At 41.6% G+C, this 20,140-nt stretch overlaps 1 pseudogene; it reads left to right on the forward strand.

The window, feature by feature from the left end:
• The first annotated feature begins 441 nt into the window (after positions 1-441).
• LOC143990113 (PRA1 family protein 3 pseudogene) lies at positions 442-975 on the forward strand (annotated as a pseudogene).
• The last annotated feature ends 19,165 nt before the right edge of the window (positions 976-20,140 follow it).

A 20,140-nucleotide genomic window follows, 5' to 3' on the forward strand; every position in this document is an offset into this window, starting at 1 on the left:
GACATAAAGGATTAGTTTACTAGGCCAGGCGTGCCTGTATTGAAGACATGCTGTCCTTGTGTGTCTTTTATGTAAGGTTGAGCTGACAATCCTGAAAAGGCAACTGACTTGCCAACACCTTCTGTGTAAGTTGTAGGTCTTGGCTGTCAATTTGACCAGGTCCAGCTTTGCATATCAGGAGTGCTGACAGCAGCTCTTGTAAGAATTAAGTCTGCAACAGCTTTTGAAGGTTTCATTCATACAGACTTTAACCAAAATACATTGTAACAATATTGTTCCAATGTGTTTTTGACAGCCAAATCCTATTGGTTTATCAGGAACACTGACATCAGCCTCTATAAGAATGAAATGTGCAAACAATAGACTTCATTGTAAGAATTTTGTTTTCAAGTATTTTGATTAAGCCTGTAGTATAAGAGCTTTAGACAGAGCTGCAGAAACATGGATGTCCACATGGCTCCTCTCCAGGCCTGGGATGATTTCTTCCCGGGCTCTAACCGCTTCTCCTGGCCAGACTTCAAAGATATCTCCAAATGGAACAACAGGGTGGTGAGTAACCTGCTCTACTACCAGACCAACTACGTGGCCCTGGCGGCTGCCGTTGTCTGCCTGGTGGGGTTTTTAAGTCCTTTCAACATGATCCTGGGAGCCACTGTGGTGATTTTGGTCTTCTTGGCCTTCGTGTGGACCTCCCACAACAGGGATATCATCAAGAAATTTAAGAAGAAGTATCCAACCATATTTTTCATGTCTAACATGCTGTGTAGCTACTTCGCTACATCCATGTGTGGGGGCATCATGGTTTTTGTATTTGGAATTTCTTTGCCGCTCTTGTTAATGTTCATTCATGCCTCCCTGAGGCTCCGTAACATAAAGAACAAGCTGGAGAATAAGGTAGAGGGCACGGGACTTAAGAAGACTCAAATGGGGATCGTGCTTGATGCTCTCGAACAGCAGGAGGAAATCTTTGCGTAAATAGCTGGCTCCTTAATTAAATTAAAGGAATAAGATGAATGATCTTCAAATCCCAAGACCATTAAACGTTCCACTTACCTGCTGAAGTGTTTTCTGTTTTGGTTCAGTTGTGTATACGTGTATATGTATGTTATTCCCCAGAATATTGTCAGACAATCTAATGCTGTTTGTATTTATTGGTATGAAGCATTCAGCCTTCTGTGTTACCAATAAGGTTGTTTGCCTTGTTTTCTCAGAGCCAAAACTGATGATAGACACCACCAGATTCCCCGTCGCCGCCACTCCAGTTCGCTGACTCATTATTTTGTGTGGGTTTAGGAATCTGGGGGATCCACTGCAACACTCTTAGCCCTTGTACACACGGTCGAAAATTCCGACAAAAAAAGCAGTCGGATTTTGTCTGATGGATTTTGTCCGAAACTTGTGTTGCATACACACGGTCGGATAGAGTTGTCGGAAAATACGATCGTACGTTACGCGATGACATTATTTCGTTACGACGGGACTACGTTCTGGCTCGTAGCCAATAGCTTTGGTCTAGGAATTTGATCGGAGCATGCGTGGCACTTTGTCCGATCGGAATTCTCTACACACAATCGGACAAAGTCCGATCGGAACAGGTTGTCAGAAAGTTTTATAGCCCAGCTCTAAAACTTTGTCCGTTGGATATTCCGATGGAAACAGTCCGATAGAGCCCACACACAGTCGGATTATCCGACAACACGGTCCGATCTGACATTTTCGGACATGACTGTGTGTACAAGGGCTTAGAGGTCTTAGGCCGCGTACACACGCGGGGACTGTTCGCCCAACTTTGTCCGCTGAACAGTGTTTCGGCGGACAGTCCGCTCGTGTGTGGGCTTTCAGCGGACAGTTTCAGCGAACAGTCCGCTGAACAAGGTTTTTCGGAAATTCCGAAAAACTGTCCGCTGAAACTTTGTTTCAGCGAACAGTCCCCTCGTGTGTAGGCTTGTTCGGCAAACTAAGTTCCGCGCATGCTCAGAAAGGATTTACACGCCGAAAGTTATAATGCAGTGTATAGGACGTCGTATTTTTCGTCCCGTCGTACGTGCCGTTCACGTCATCGCGCGCGGTTTCAGCAAACTGTTCGTCCGTCGTGTGTGGCCATGTCCGTCCATGCTAATTTTGAGCGGACTGTTTGCCGAAACTGTTTGACGGACAAAGTTGGGCGAACAGTCCCCGCGTGTGTACGCGGCCTTACTCCCAGTGTTACAGTATGATTAGACATTAACAGTTTTAAGTTTACTTTACACAGCGCTTGCTTTGGTTGCTGTAAAATGATTGTCATGCCTCTTTTCTCTACTGGATAAGGTGACCCTACATATCAGGGTTTATTTTTTCCCTCCTTTTCCATGTTATTGAATTGATTTTTTTCGTTTTGTTTTATAGGATTGTTGCTCCTTTTCTTAGACCAGGGATATGCAATTAGCGGACCTCCAGCTGTTAAAAAAACTACAAGTCCCATCATGCCTCTGCCTCTGGGTGTCATGCTTGTGGCTGTCAGTCTTGCTATGCCTCATGGGACTTGTAGTTCTGCAACAGCTGGAGATCCGCTAATTGCATATCCCTGTCTTAGACTAAGGATAGAATGTCGTTGGGATTTGGTAAAAGGGATCATTAATTATTTCTAAAGAGGTATGAATAAATGCATAAAGAATTTAGGAGCAATACCAGTTTATTAGCCAAACTTAAAGCTGAACTCCGGATTGGAAAAGAAAAATACCCTACATACTGTAAAGCCGCGTACACACGGGCGGATTGTATGGCTTACTTAGTCCGTCATACAATCCGACGGACAGTCCGTCCAACTTTCGAATGAACGGACTTGACCACACACGGATGCACAAACAGTCCGTCGAAAGCTTGTACGAAGACGTGTACAGCACGTACGACGGGACTAGAAATAGGAAGTCCAATACACAGCAATGCAACCTTTCGCAGTGTAAATCCTTTCTGACCATGCGCCATTCTTAGTCCGTCGAACTAGCCTACTGACGAGCGGATTGTCCGCTAAACCAAAGTATGACGGACAGTATTTCTGAAATTCCGAAATACTTAGTACGCCAGACTGCACGCTGAAAAAGTCCGCTGAAGCCCACACACGAGCGGACTGTCCGCTGAAATGTGTTTCGACTGACTAAGTAGGCCATACAGTCCGCCCGTGTGTACGCGGCTTAAGGATTAAATCCTTGTTGAGTTTATAATGTACAAGAATAAGGTGAAATATGTACTGTACCTTATTCCTGGCTCCAGGAGGCTTCCTCCATCAATATGACTGGTCCAGTACTGGTGTATCCCAATGGTGCCCAGTACAGAAAGTATAATACAGCCTTCTCTAATACCCATAGAAAATAGCATGTTATCCTTGCAGTGCAGGAGGACCCAACTGAAAATAATGTTTTTTTTTTTAAACTATAAACACAGAGTTTAGCTATAAAGCTGTCCTTGCCTCTAAATATAAAGTTTGCTTATGGCCCGTGCACACATTTGAATATCAGACGAAAAATCGGATCGTTAGTACAGAGCTTTTGAGAGCCGATCATGACAGTTCATCCGATATTATCCGATCGGACAAACACAACATTTTTTCTTGTACGATACCAGATCGTCCGATTTTCTTTTAATTAGTACAGTTGTCATCCAAAAAGATACAATAGAAAGAACCAATGAGATATATCACTGGTCCTTCTAGCAAGGCAACTATTCCATAGAGCCTGGTGCGGTGGGAAGTTTCTTAGGCTGATGTCAGGAGGGCTATTCTGCCACTAGTGCATCTGCCTTTGACAATTTGTCAGAATCTCAGTGGCTGCCTGTTTGTCCTTGTGGAATGGCTACCTCTGTAGCTGAGGCAGGAGATCACATCACTAGATTCAGCAGCATTTGGTTCACAGATGGAGTGACATCTCACTGCATTCAGTTACAGAGGGAGTAATTTTTAACGGGGACAAGCAGGCAGCCTATTTATCAATCTTGCCACTGACAATTTGTGTGGCAAAGTGGCCCATTTGACATCAGCCTATGTGATCCTGATGCTGTTGATTTTTTACCAGCATCAAGATCGCCAATGTGACACAGCCCTATGTCCACATCCTTTCAAGTACCGTATTTATCGGCGTATAATACGCGCCGGCATATAACATGCACCCCAAGTTTAGGAGGGAATTTTAAGGAAAAAAACTTTTAGGAGGGAAGTTTAAGGGAAAAAAAAACTTACATTTATATGCCCATCAGTGTCATCTGCAGCCTTGTCCACCATTGCAGTCTTATGCAGCCTTGTCCACCATTGCAGCCTCGTCCACCATTGCAGCCTTATGCAGCCTTATCCACCATTGAAGCCTTGTCCCCCATTGCAGCCTTATGCAGCCTTGTCCACCAGTGCAGTCTTGTCCCCCATTGCAGCCGTGTCCCCCATTGCAGCCGTGTCCCCCAGTGCAGCCGTGTCCCCCAGTGCAGCCGTGTCTATTTTATTTTTTTTAAATGCCGTTGCCGAGATACAGACCCGGATGTGTATCTTGGCGGAGTGCAGTAGTTCTCGGCGGGCCTCCGGCCGCCTTCGGCTCTTCTCGGGCAGCTTTCGGCCACCTTTGGCCGTTCTCGGAAGCTTTCGGCCGCCGAGAAGAGCCGAAGGCGGCCGGAAGCTTTCGGCCGCCGAGCAGAGCCGAAGGCGGCCGAAAGCTTCCGAGAACGGCCGAAGGCAGCCGAAAGCTTCATGAGAACGGCCGAAGGCGGCTGAAAGCTGCCAAGAAGAGCCGAAGGCGGCCGAAAGTCGCCTTGAAGAGCCGCCCAGAGGCTCAGAATTTCTGGGGATCGGCGTATAACACGCACCCACGATTTTCCCCTGCTTTTAAGGGGAAAAAAGTGCGTGTTATACAATGATAAATACGGTACTTCAAATTCTGACCAGATTGTATTTTGACAGAAGTCTAATTTCTGTTCCTACAGATCGCACATTAGCAGATAGCACATTATGACAGACTTACCTGCAAATGGAGCCCTCCAGCTCAGCACTTTCACATGGGCTTTCTGATGAGGTTCGCCTGTCAGTTTTTTAGGCGGACCTGAAGCTCCATTCAGCTCTATGGGCAGGTTTATGTAAATTAACTAGTGTCCATTTACTGTACACCCGCTGACCTCTCAGTCCATCCAGATCAGAGAAAAAAAAAAGGATGCAGTCCTATTCCATTTTGTTTACAGATCTGGACAAACTTAGAGGTTGGCAGGTATAAAAAGACACAAGTTTACATCAGCTTGCCCATAATGTTATTATGGGTCCACTCATGTCTGCTGTGTATATGCAGACACAAATTGAATGGGCATGAATTGCAAATCACTGACATCCATCCCATTCAGCTCCAGTTCAGCAGGGGATCTGTTCACAGATCCCTACTGAACACAGTGACTCTGAAAAAGCCCATAGGGAGAAAAAAGCAACCAGATGAGTTATTCCAACCTGTCAGATCAGTTTACCCCTTAATTTCCCCCCTGCCATCTCAGCTCAAGTAGGGCTGGTGACCATTGGTCTCTTTGCTTGGGTGCTAGAGGACCTTCTATTAACACTACTATGAACGTAAATGTCAGTAAAGAGGAAGTAACTCTACCCAATTAGCTGTTCCACAGCCATGTACATGTAGCTGGTGCTACCAAGCTCATCCCCTCCATTCTGCCCACCAGGCAGAGGCAGATACCGGTGCTGTGACAGGGAAGAAGCAAACGTGGGCTAAGAGTGTATCTCCCCTGCTCGCCTTCCTTCTCCTGTCAGCATCGCAGGAGAAGAGAGAGAGCGTCTCTCACCAGGATCATAGATCACCCTGTTCCTTCCCCTGCTTCCTCATTGACTAGGGGAAAGGACCAATCAGCAGCTAAAAAAGGATTGTGGGACATGTATTCCAGAGGAAGGGTGGCTTCATGAAAACTCAAAGGGAGCAATGACCTTTTGAACCAGAGGCAGAAGAGCCTGGAGACCGGGAAATAGTCAGGGGAGAGTTACCCAGGAAGGAGAGAGAACACCATGTGGCCCTGCATCACAGGAGGAGAAATAGGATCATGTGGAAGAGATGTGGGATTTGTGCGCTAGCACTGTGGCCTAAAACAGAGAGGAGGCCCTTCCCACCAGAAAACTACATCACTGGGCACAGGTCTACCACCACAGGCACATCATCGGCTGTGTGGTTACTCTAGGCCACCCACAGTTTACATTTTTGTTGCCTTGATAATCTCTAGTAAAATATTATCTGGCAATCACTATTATTCCTTTTGGTGTCTTGTGCACTTGTGCTTGTAGTGATTTCATTTAACCCAGAGGGGCTGAGGTTGTTCTTGGGTTTGAGGCACAGTACAGAGAACCCAAAAATTACCAAGAGGCTCCTTGTATAGGAACACTTGTAGACAGACACACATATACTGGAGTATGCAAGATGTACCAATTCAATTTATAACTGTGTTACCAGTTTGTTTGAGAGCTGTCATATCAGTAGAGATTGCAGACTTGTTACAAAAGAAGCACAGGAATGTCTTCATAATTAAATGACCTTAGAAAATGGGCATAATTTATTGGAATAAAGTGGGGTTTGGCGTATTGGTGCAGGACCCAAATTTAGTAATTCACATAACAGAAAAGGTGAATGTTATGGATGCAATTAAAAAAACTACCCACGCTTACGTATGTAATACTAGGTAGTATATACAGTCTGATGTGCTTTTTGTGATTCTGGCCAAGTGTTTAATACCTAAAAGCAAGCACCCTGCTGTTTTATGATCTAGTGCTTTGCACAATAAATTTCCCAAAGGATTTGAAATTACTGCAATAAATCCTATTAAACTTTTCTACAGTAATTCATTTAAACTAGGGCTAATTTGGGATTATATATAATCTGCCACTATTAAATGTTTTATAAATATGTATGAGATCCAGAGCCAAATTCTGTTGCATAATATAATGTGATTTAATATTTCGCTAGGGAGCCTAGCAGGCGGATCTATGTGCCTGTGTTACATACATTGCATACAGAGTACCTAGTGCTACAGCCGCCTGTGCTTAGTAGAGTTTCTAAAGAGGATGCATGGTAAGACATAGCATGTATTCCACACAGCACTGGCTGCTGCCAGGTTGTATTTACCTTTGCCTTTGATACGTTTGACCACCCACTCCTCCTTGAGAAACGTTACTCCCTTTATCTCTGTGACGCCACTATTCTGTGGCTCTCAACCTACCTATCCCAACGCACCTTCAGTTTCGCTTATAATTCTACTTCCTCCTCTCTTCTTCCCTTCTCTGTCAGGGTCCCCCAAGGTTCTGTTCTTAGACCTCTCTTATTTTCAATCTACACCTCTTCCCTGGGTCAGCTGATTGCCTCACATTGCTTTCAATACATTTCTATGCTGACGACACCCAAATCTATCTCTCCACCCCTCAACTCACTCCATCAGTCTCCTCAAGCATCACTAACTTACTAACAGACATATCTGTCTGGATGTCACACCACTTCCTCAAACTCAACTTATCCAAAACCGAGCTCATAATATTTCCTCCCCCATGTGCCTCTTCCCCTGACTTTTCTATCAAGAGCAATGGCACAACCATCCACCCATCCCCACATGCCAGGGGGCTAGGTGTTATCCTGGAATCTGAACTCTCCTTTCTGCCCCACATCCAATCCCTTTCCAAAGCTTGCCACCACAACGGCCGTAACATCTCCAAACTACATCCCTTCCTAACCTATGAAACCACAAAGCTCCTGATTCACTCCCTGATTATCTCTTGCCTTGACTACTGGAACTCCTTCCTCATACCTTTAGACTATCCACTCTTCAGTCCATCATGAATACTGCTACTCCACCTTACAAACTGCTCCGTGTCTGCTACTCCTCTTTGTCAATCCCTCCATTGGCTGCCACTCACCCAACAAATTAAATTCAAAATACAAAATTCAAAATAATAACAATAAATTACAAAGCCATCCACAACTCTACCCCCAACTACATCACTAGCCCTGTCTCAACATACCAACCTAATCATCCTCTTCGTTCCTCCCAAGACCTCCTGTTCTCTAGCTCCCTCATCACTTCTTCCCATATTCACCTCCAGGACATCTCCTGAGCCTCTCCCATGCCCTGGAATACCCTACCCCAATCTGCCAGACTATCTCCAAATCTATCTACTTTTAGGCGATCACCTGAAAACTTTTCTCTTCGGAGAAGTCTACACTGCCTCCACCTAACAACTGTTCTTTTATTTTCTTCATCAGCTCATCCCCCACAATTATTACCCTTTGTATCACTTGACTCTCCCTCCTAGATTGTAAGCTCTAACAAGCAGGGCCTTCTGATTCCTTCTGTATTGAATTGTATTGTAATTGTACTGTCTGCCCTACTGATAAAGCACTGCGCAAACTGCCGGTGCTATATAAATCCTGTATAATAATAATAACAATGTAGCACTCATGAGCTTATGTTTGAGTCACAAATAGAGGGGGCAGCCTCAAGTGTTTCACAAATTGCGCTAATTTTTTCCTTATTCTGTTTTGCTTTTCTGGACATTTGTGACTAAATCTGTCAAGAGACCTGGGGGGGGGGGCAAGTTGGTTCAGAGGATGGTCAGAAGAGTTAGAAAGCTCTTTACAGTTTACAAAATATAAAACCATCTCTCTTTTCTCTCCATGATGTCTAAGCACAGCCCATGCCACTGCTGCATGGCAATCTGACTCCAGACTTGTAGTTGTTCTATAACCGACTTCATATCCACCTAGATGTTGTTGAGTAACTCATGAGTATCCAACTAATTCAGTACTCTGCTTATAAACAGGCTTGACTTCCCACTGTTATCTATCTGTTTTCTACCTTTGATGTATACCTCAGATTCTCCTTTTTTGAATTAGAGTGTGATGTACATGTAGATTTCAGCCTGACATCCCTTGTATGAACCTGATCGTCCACCTGATCTTAGTTTCAGCATGCACAATCCACAGTTCAGATTCACCTGTACAGATTTTGGGTGACCTCATCATGTGCAAATCAAATCTGATTACTCCAACAACACCCTACCCCCATACTGCAGCCAAATCCACCTGCCCTCAAGCTCAGCTTGCCATTCTGATTTCATTACAGCCACATGTTATTTTACTGCTCACTGCATAAATATTCCATTACATCTCCTGAATGTGGCGCTGTAAGTTGGAGGTACAATAGTACTTGCACTATTCAAAAATCCAGTAATCACCAGGAACCATAACAGTTATACACTTTCAGAAATAAAAGGGTTCCTTAAGGTGACCCTAAAAATAATCCTTTGGGTTACTGAAGACAAAAAGGTTGCTCACTTTACAAGGAAATTTGCCCCCAGAGTTTAGTGAATGGGGAGAAGTTTTGCTTTGAAAACAATACCCAATCACATACAAAGAAAATATTTAGCATTTTTCCTTTTGCATGACTAGATGATGGAAGTCAGAAGAGCTTCACTTCATTCACTAAGCTTTGGGTCAAATTCCCTTGCACGTTTCCCTTGCAAAGTGAACAGCCTATTTGCCTTCAGTAAGTCAACCCCCCCCCCCCCCCTTATTCTCCAAAAAAAACAATCCATACACATCCACTACTCAAGGGCCCTGTAATCTATTTTCATGAAATTGTTTCTTACTGTTTTTCTGCACCCTTGAAAGTCCTCTGTGAGCTGTCGAAGCTTTCCTTTCCCCCCTAACTTCTGTTTGTTTGGAATGAGCAATGCACAAGTGCACTGCTCTGTGCACACTGCAAAACCCATAGTCACTAGTTCATCTCGGGAGAAAGCAAAAGGATGAATACAGTCCTACATACATTGGGATCGTAGCTAATTTAACCAACTTCTTACAGAAAGTCAGGTAACAGAAAAAAAAAGAATTTGGACATTTTTGGAAGGATGAAAGCAATTCGTTGTAGTAGGTAATATTTTTTAGTTAAAGCCCAACTCTTGTAAACTATAAAATTGTATCATTCAGTGGGTCTGTGTCCACACTGCAACAGTTAACTGCTCATTTTGTCCAGGGGAGAGAAGGAGCACTTTTACTTACCTGATCCCCCACTCCTTCAACAGACGGCACTATGAGCCCTGACTTAGACAGGTGGAGCATGAAGGAGAAGAGGCTGGGACTGCTCTAGAAGATAGAAAGTGGGCGGCACAGTGGTGTAATGGTTAGCACTCTTGCCTTGCAGTAAAAAGGATCGCTGGTTTGAATCCCAACCATGACACTACCTGCCTGGATTTTGCATGTTCTCCTGTGCCTGCGTGAGTTTTCTCCCACACTCCAAAGACATGCTGGTAGGTTAATTGGCCTCTGTCCAAAAATTGGCACTAGTAAATGAATGGGGACCTTGGATTGTGATCTCCTGGAGGGTAGGGACCGATGTGATTGTGCAATGTACAGGGATAGGGACAATTGTAGACACTCACTCAGGTTGAACTGGATAGACTGGTGTCTTTATTCAACCTTACTAATTATGTAACTAGGATTGGGTAAGTTAAGTAAATATTTTTTTCTGTGTCCCACAAACCTAAATGAGTACAGTAACCAGTGAAAGGAATTATTTTATAGTTTCTGGAGTTGGGCTTTACAGATACATACTTGAATAGAATTTTAGTGTCACTTTAACTTCAGCACTTCTCTTTATCTATATCTATGAGGCTGCAAATATGCGTTGCACAGCTTTCTCCCAGCACAGATATCACTGGTAATGATTGAGAATCAGGAGGCCTGGTTATGGTTGCCACCTCATCCCTTTAAACCCAAAAACATATTAATTACACAGGTTCTGTAGCTGATTAAGGTGGTAATTAAACTCACTTGGTGCATTATCTGCATTTAATTTGCCTCAGAACCTGTGTAATTCAAATGTGTTTGGGTTTAAAGGGATGAGGTGGCAACTCTAGGCCTGGTTTCTGGATCACCAGATCACTGGATCACTGTCATAGCCTCTGATTGACTATCACAGTGAACTGTAACTGTACAAGCCCGCCCCTGTGTTTTTTTTTCTCCTTTTGAATGTAGAAAAACTGCATTGTATTTTTTCTCCTTGCTAGAGGAGAATAGTGTAAATAAAAACCAACAAAGAGTGGGTGTCATGGTGAGGGGCAAGGATCAGGGTCAAAGACCAGGGCTAGTGTATTTTAGGATTAAAAAAAATATATTTTTTCAAATTAGCTTAGTGTCAGTGTGTTTTAGGTAGGATAAGGGTACAATCAGGTCCGCCTGTCAGTTTTTTAGGCGGACCTGATCGGACCTTCCATTCCCCACTATGGAGCGGCGGATGTCAGCGATGAAATGTCCACTGATACCCACTGTTATCTGATCCTGTCCGCCAAATCCAGAAGGATAGTGACCCTATTTTCCATCTGTCTGGAGGATTGGATAAGATCAGGTAAAAGGCGGTCCATTTTCACCTGATTTCCTCATAGGAGAGAGCAGGACTCTGTCCATCTTCGATCTGTATAGTGACCGGAGATCGGTTTGCGGCGAATTTCGGCTGTTCGCGGTCCGCCGGATCGGCGGACTATTGCCGCTGTTCGCCCGGCGGACTTACGTGTTTACTGTGTAAAAGAACTTTGACCTATGATGACACATCCATCATGGGGTACAGGACAGCAACCTGAGACATTACAGCCCATGGACACTTGGACATTCCCCCTAACTTATAAATAGACCCGATCCGGCGGCCATTTTACATTCTTTCTACTGTCACTAGAGGGAGAGATTGCTGTGTGGAGCAGGGAGAGACTGCAGTGACCCAAATCACTAGCTATTAGGTCCACAAAAGTTATTTTAAGGACTGGTATGGTATAGGTGTAGTTCAGGAAATAGGTTTGAGGCACTGCTATTCAAGTCATTGTTGCAGCAGATTGTCTTTTGTCAGTGCTGAGAGAGGGACAGATAGGACACTGTGTGTTGCAGAGAGGGACAGTCAGTTTAATCATTAGCTGTTACTATTAGGTCCACAAAAGTCCTTTTCAGGACTGGTATGGTGTAGTAGTACAGGATCTAGTTTTGACTGCTATTCAAGTTATTGTTGCAGCAGCCTGTGTTTTGTCAGTTTAAATAGGGACAGACAGGAAGCTGTGTGTGGCAGTGAGGGACAGTCAGTTTAATCAGTAGCTGTTACTATTAGGTCCACAAAGGTCCTTTTCAGGACTGGTATGGTAATAGGGTTGTACACGTATAATATTCTTTCTTCCAAATATAGAAAGAATATTATACTTGACTGCTGCCCTTCTGCTGCAGTAGTCCTTTATGAGTATAGGGACTGAGGTACAGTCTGCTAATCACAACCTACTAGTTGCACAAAGGTCCTTCTAAGGACTGGTAAGGTATAGCGTACTAGAGTATATAGGGTTGAGTGAGGTACAGTCTGCTAATCCTTAAGGACTGGTATAGGTCCACAATATATAGGGTTGAGGTGCACTACTGCTGACTGCTGCCCTATTCTGCAGCAGTCCTTTATCAGTATAGGGACTGAGGTACAGTCTGCTAATCACAACCTACTAGTTCCACAAAGGTCCTTATAAGGACTGGTAAGGTATAGTGTACTACAGTACATAGGGTTGAGTGAGGTACAGTCTTCTAATCACAGCCTACTTGTTGCACAAAGGTCCTTCTAAGGACTGGTAAGGTATAGCGTACTAGAGTATATAGGGTTGAGTGAGGTACAGTCTGCTAATCCTTAAGGACTGGTATAGGTCCACAATATATAGGGTTGAGGTGCACTACTGCTGACTGCTGCCCTATTCTGCAGCAGTCCTTTATCAGTATAGGGACTGAGGTACAGTCTGCTAATCACAACCTACTAGTTCCATAAAGGTCCTTATAAGGACTGGTAAGGTATAGTGTACTACAGTACATAGGGTTGAGTGAGGTACAGTCTGCTAATCACAACCTACTAGTTGCACAAAGGTCCTTCTAAGGACTGGTAAGGTATAGCGTACTAGAGTATATAGGGTTGAGTGAGGTACAGTCTGCTAATCCTTAAGGACTGGTATAGGTCCACAATATATAGAGTTGAGGTGCACTACTGCTGACTGCTGCCCTATTCTGCAGCAGTCATTTATCAGTATAGGGACTGAGGTACAGTCTGCTAATCACAACCTTGGCGGCACAGTGGTGTAGTGGTTAGCACTGTTGCCTTATGAGTTTATGTGAAATCTTCATTAATATCTGTAAAATATTGTAATTAGAAATAGATCTCATTTGGCCGGCATCTAGGAATGTCAGGTAACATGCCTCCCCCCCCAGGGGCTTGATAAGAGCAGACAATGCGGGGCCGAGATTTGTATACACCATATGGAGAGCCACTCCCATTGTTCTACACCTACTCACTTCAAAGGACCCCATGCTGGGGTAGACAATGAGGAGAGTCCAACCATAAACCTTGCTTAAGTTCCTGGGGAAATCCAATTAAGTCTTCTCTTTAAGACTAGTCACAAGGATTTGCATGAAAGGGGGCCGACTTATGTAGTGAGCCCTCCAATCATGATCCAAGCTAAGGCAGCCAATGGGGAATCAGCATGAAGGCATATTACCCAAAGCCAAGGTGAGGGACGGCCCTTTTTCGGAAACCAGTGGTCAAGGGTGGAACTCTGTAAGGATGGGTAATCATGGTTGAGGTGATGCTTGTAACTAAATATGCTTGTATGCTTGTGACTAAATACACTGTCTTAGAGAATATACTTTGTATTCCTGCATGTAAATATTATATTACAACCTAGTATTTTCTTCCTTGAGGTAAGATCATAGATAGATTTGTGTGTTAGCTAGACTTTCAACTACTTTTAATAAATGGTGTTATGGTAAACCTTTCTTATCCTGGTCATTAGAATTCTCTTTTAAACCCATATCATATCTTCTAATTATTAAATCAGAAATATAGATTTTAAAGGTTAACAGTGGCGACCACGAAGTTGATTACAGGACTGAAAGTATTTAATATAATACCAAGATTTGTGTAATGCAGATTAAAGTTATTGGGGGAATTTAAACTGAGTCAGTTTGTCCTATAGTTTGAAGGCCACAGCAAATCTATCTAGGGAAAAATACAGGTAAATGTTTTGTTGTATCAGTGGGTATTGGATTAACTCTAAAAAGGAGGGAGGATACACCACATATTTTGTGTTGCTTAATATCCCGTAATTATAATTGAAAAAGTTCTTTGGATGTACCTTTACATACCGGTCCATGTGAGGGGGAGGAAGTAACTTAGCGGGAAAAGTTTTGTTATTATTTTTTTTTTTTTTTTTATTTATTGTATTCCTTGGTGCTCATCGAGGTTCATTGCTCTCTAACAATTGTTTGAGTGTGCTGCATGGGGAGCACATGGGTTTCATTGGAAAGACGCCAATTGGAGTGCGGTCTTGGTTTTGTTGAAAAGGTTCAACAGATTTTTATTTATTTTTTTTTTTTTTTTTTTTAAATGGTCTGTCCACTAAAGGCATAATATTTGTGTATAAGGACAGTGAAACTAGCTACAAGTGAGTAGTTTGTTTATTTTAGCTGTGGAATTTTACAAGCAGTAATATTCTAATGCTTTTCAGTTACAGTACAGAACTGTGGAAGTCTTGTTGCTGAATGCTGAAGCTAATATCTGAGAAAGATTATTAGTATAGGGTAAAATAAGATGCATCTAGCATACTGTATTATACCTTGAAATTTTGTTTTAAGGATGAAACCTTACCACAAATTGGGTAATCCGAGTTTGTGGTAGATTCATTTTTTTTTTTATTTTTTTTTTTCTCTCTTATTTTAAACTGAATTGGGTTTAACTTTGGTGTAAACACGGCTGTGTGTACCTTTCTATTGTAAACTGAAAGCGTTATTCACCCTAGTTGATACCTGTGGGCTTAGTATTGTTCCTATTGTTCCCCGGGTCTATTGTTCTGCGGGCGTAGGCTCAGATAAGGAAAAAACTACCAACTATTGTGAGTAGATTTGGGGTGTCTCCAGTAATCTAACAGGATTGTTGTAGTGAGAGCTGAAAATATATATATATATATTTTTATTTTTTTTATTTTTTATCTATCCTCTCCACTTTACTGCATTCTCTGAATTTTATTCAATGGGAGTTTCTGTTTGTTTTCCCTACTTCTTTACGGTAATATCAAAGTGATTGTATAGTACAGGGCAACAGTTAACTTAATTTAGCTTACAAATTGTGCATTGTATAGCTTGATAATGTCTGCCATGTCTTGTCTAGGAAATTTTGTAGCAACTTATACTTTTAAACACAAGAGCAATAAATTTGCCTGTGATGCTAAGTTAAAAGCATCTCCTTGGACTTATGTCCAGGAGTTATTTGAGGAACAAGCTAAAACAAACAACAAGAAAAAGCTCAAAGGTCTAGCCTTGGCAGGCATGTATGCAGCGGGCATGGCTATGAATGCTAAAATACAGCAATTTGAAGCTACAATCTACAATAACAATATTACAATGTCACAGTTGCTACAAACAATTTCTATCCTTAAAAGACAGGCAGCTATGGCCAGCAGATGCGAACATGGTAATACTATGGCACCTACTTGTGCCTATGAAATTGGGGACATTAAAGAATATGAAAAGTATAAGGGAAAGGAGGATATCAATCCTAATTCTACTTTTCCTGTGGCGATGGGAGAAATCGCAGAGCCACAAGAAAATCGAGAATGCACCATGGTCACATACCCACCAGACAATGGGGACCAGATATCCACAAATGAGAAGCAAGATAAGTTCCCCAACATTGGCAAAATTAAAAATAATGAACTCATTATTTCACACGCAACCAATGTGCAACAGAGGGGGGAGCTCTCAGATGTGAGATGGCATAGTGATCAGGTTAAGGCATCTCCCAGCCCAGGGCAGTGGGGGCAATCTACACATAACATAGATTGTAATGCAACCATTTTTAGTATTCCTACAGACAACAGAAAACTAGCTCCGCCTAGAGTAGGCGTTAATTTCAACAACTCATTGAAAGGTGAGAGTTCTTTTGTAAGTACCCCTAGATCTATTAGGAAGACAGGAAAAGCAGTTCATCAGGTTTTAGCCATTGAAAATTCTCAGCCCAAAACCACACCAGTTGTTAAGAGACGCTTTAATACTTTACAAAAGATAAAGTGCTATACCTGTGGGTTATTAGGCCACATTTCTCAATTTTGTGTGTCTTCTGGTGAAATGATATTTAAACAGAAGCAATATACAACAAGGAGGCGGGACATAGAAGTGTACTCACCACGCTGGGGGGAAGGGACCAGGAGTAATAAATATGAAAATACAAAATCATACATCCCTTCCTCAACTATTAAGGCTGAGAATGAGACCTTACAGCAGGAGATTAGGCAAATTAAACAGGAAAGGGATGAATTTGTGAAAGAATTCCAATCTTTTAAAAGAAACGTCATTGACTCCCTGAATTTGAGAAATGGAGGGAGTAACTCGTCCACCGCAAACCAAAACAGTACACTAAAAGCGGAGATGAAATACAACATATAAATTCGTTTTAGAGGTCTATGGCATTTTAGTTTCATTAGATCAAAGTGGGAATGGCATTGTCCATTTACCAATGTACACATAAGAATGATGTATTTTTAATTTTTTGTTTTGCTTTAAATAGGTTAAATAAATAAAAAAGGGGGAAAGATTAATAACTGTCTTCTACAAAGTAATCTGTTTTCAGGCTTAAGTGAATTCAGGAAAGTATATGTCCATACAAATTGGCTGTACATATGCGTAAATACACGCCTAACAAAGGTATGGTATAACAGTCCATTGTTTTTGTTTTTGTTTTTTCTCTCTTCCTCTCACTTTCCTTTGTATTCTCCCAGAGGCCAGAAACGCCTAACAATTCATTTGCAAAAACCAAAGTGCTATCCAGGATGTATGGGATGCAATCGAAATGAATGTGTATGTGTGAGTGATGGAAGGCATGGGTATGAACTGTCCATGTGTAAACAAAGATTTTATTTTATTTATTTTTTTTTCTCTTAGGGGGTGTACTCAACATTGCTTTATGGCCATAAATAAGTGTGATCACACTAATGCGCATGCGTTGTACTGTTTATGATTATTTTATAATTTTTTTTTTCATTGGAAATGAGCTCAATACTGGTACCAGTTTAAAGTTATAATTTTTTTTTTTACAAGTTCAAATGTACTTGCGAATAAATAACCTATGCACAAATATTAAATCTCAATCCTTTACATTTTCGGTCCGATAGCACTGATCACTCGGTACCAGTTCCTTAATCCGAAGAGTGAATTGTTCTAATAGGAATAGCTTTTCCTTACGAAACTTTCCCCCCCCCTTTTTTTTTTTTTTTTTTTTTTTTTCCCTCCCTTTCCCCTCCTTTTCCCGTCCACAGCAAGTTCCCTGTAGGGGTGGACGTACATTCTGTTTCAGATATGGCGGATTTTAGCATATTATTGTTACGATCTTTCATGTTCGTTTGATCTATTAATGTTAACTATGGTATCCTGTCTATATGTGCTATATACAGGTGATGTTCACTGTTTGGCAATAATAGGCCACTATCTGGCTTTGTTTGTGCATATGGATTCCAGGCGAATGTGTTTACACCTTTAGCCCTTTTGTTTGTGTTTCTATGCCCTGCTGGAACCGTTTGTATTTTACATTTGTATTCTGTAAAACTCAATAAAAATTTTCTGGAAAAAAAAAAAAAAAAAAATCTCAATCCTTATAACTATGAGGAACTGTAGGGATGTTGTGTATAACTTTGTTTTCTCCTTTCCTGTGGTTTAGAGTGAAGGTTCTTTCACTCTGACACTCGGAAACTACCACGATACATTACTTTGCACCTTGTGGCATCTTATGGATTCAGTAGGTCTTGTGTTTTGTTTTGTTTTTCCTTCCAAATTAACTCATGTGATGCTAATATGTGTGAAGGTTATAGATCTACATGTTGTCGTTTAGAATTTAAGTATTTACAAACCCTCCCAGTTTTTCCATAATTTTGGTCTGTCCAAGTATAGATATGGGGGTGGGTCCTGGACATTATTGACTGTACTTAAGGTTAATGGACCCATTACCTTGGCTGGAAGTCTGTTCCAAGCATCCACTACTATTGTAGACCATTATGAACCTCTCAGAGAGGTACAGTGAGGTGTTATTAATGATTTTTAAGTTTTGTATTTTAGGGTAATTGCCCAAACAAGGATGGATGATCGGATGCAGACGGGCAAAGTATTGTGAAACACAGATGAGGACCTTAAAACAATTTTATGTTGGTTTTAAGGAGAAGCCTTGAATGGAATTAATTACAGTCAGGCCTTACTAAATTCTAACTTCTTTAGGGCGGTCTGTTTCAATAAACAGAGGTCCTGCTCTCTCTAATACAAATTTTTGTGGCCTGCTTGACTTGCAAATTGTTTTGCACTAAGAGTCAATTAATATGTTAATCACCACCGAGAGAGGGTGTTGCGCAATGTTTGAAAGCAGATTCAAATCATTTTGTTTAACACAATTACAGATTCAAGGCTCTTTAACAAATTAAAGGTTGAGGCAGCATTCAATCTGAATAGTTTTTTTTTTCTTTATTGTTTTTTTCTCCTTCAACTTTTTCTCTTAAAGAAAACTATTTTTTTTTTTTCTTTACTTCCTATATCACCTTATTTTAATTTTTTTTGGTGATTCTTCAGTTTGGCTTGCCTATGGTGAAATAAAAAAAAAAAAAAAAAAGAGGGGAGTATGGGGAACATTATATGGAGAACATTTAAAGCAATTACAAATGTTGATATAGAATATTAAAAGTTTCCCTTTAGCATTTTGGGGATGGGGCGAGTATCCAACAGTTTTTGTTTTTCTCTTATGACATTGGATAATTGTTTTATATAATTTTAGGTCATTGTAGCTATTATCATGACAATAGTAACATAAGGCTTTAGCAACAGCCATGTGACTATTTTCTGTGTATATGTGACATACAATCCTCTCTACAGTTCTAATGTTGGGCAGTCATCAGATGTGGTCATTGATATATATTTTTCTTTTTCATTTCTTTCTTTTTGTGCCATAATAAGTTCAAAGAGCATTGCGTCAATATCATATAGATATACTGGGACTGGTGAGACTCATAGTGATTGGCAAATAGCAGGGAGTATAGTACATTTGTACTTAAGAGTATTTTATTTAGATTTTTCCAGAAGCCACTAGTGACTGGTGACATCACACCTATCTGTATTCTGAAATCCAGTCATGTTTGTCTGCGTAGGCGACACTGCCTAATCTGCAATGAGAACTCTTAAAGTGATGACCTCTTCCGTAGCCTGCTAAAGGCAGGGCTCGTGCAGTAGCTACACATGGTAGCCAAGGACGGTGCCCAAGGTTTGGGACCAGCACTGAACATAGCTTCAGTAACAGGAGTTAGTGGTGAGTTGCGATGGCAACAAGAACCCCCTGCACACTTGAAGGGTCATACACAGACACACAGTGGCATACCGCAGAAGGCAGAACAGAGTTACTTGCAGGCATATGACCATGGAGGAAGAAAGATGGGGGATGGAAATCAGACACCTGGCTGAAGGGCGTACTTAAATTGTTACACATGTCACTGAGAGAGGGGTCTCATCAGTATGTCGCAGTATATCTATGGTAATTCTAATAAAAGGTCCTAACTGCTCAGACTTACCAGGCAAGCATTAATTTGAATGCATGTGTCTCAAATGTACTTGTGGTTTTCTTTCTATACCTCTGTCCACATTTAACAAAGTATAATCTTAGCCGGGAAAACTGATCCAAAGGCCATTACTGTATGCGGTATCCAACGGGAATCACCATGGAAGGCTGTCCCAGAAGCAAGGGCAACATGACCAGATTGACATTATTGACTTTCGCACTATCATTATTGGACGGTTGAGAACAAGGATCCTCATGTTTTTTTTTTATCCCTCTTGTTTTTTTTATTGTGTTTTGTACCCTATGATTTTTATTATGGACTTATTACATTCAGAACAAGTGAGGACTACCGATACTAGGATCCAGAAATGTGAACTGTAGAGATGGAGAGTTTAAACGTTTTTTTTTTCTTCTCAAAGAGTTTTATTTCATTTCAGAGGGCAAAGCCAAACTTTCCAAATATTAAAGAAGATTGCACCTAAATCATTATTCTATGTGTGGCCGAGTCTCATATTCTCAACTGGCCACA

This window comes from Lithobates pipiens, unplaced genomic scaffold (genome assembly GCF_037356315.1).
Source record: "Lithobates pipiens isolate NorthernLeopardFrog02 unplaced genomic scaffold, aLitPip1_a1.2 Scaffold_18, whole genome shotgun sequence".
Lineage (NCBI taxonomy): Eukaryota > Metazoa > Chordata > Amphibia > Anura > Ranidae > Lithobates > Lithobates pipiens.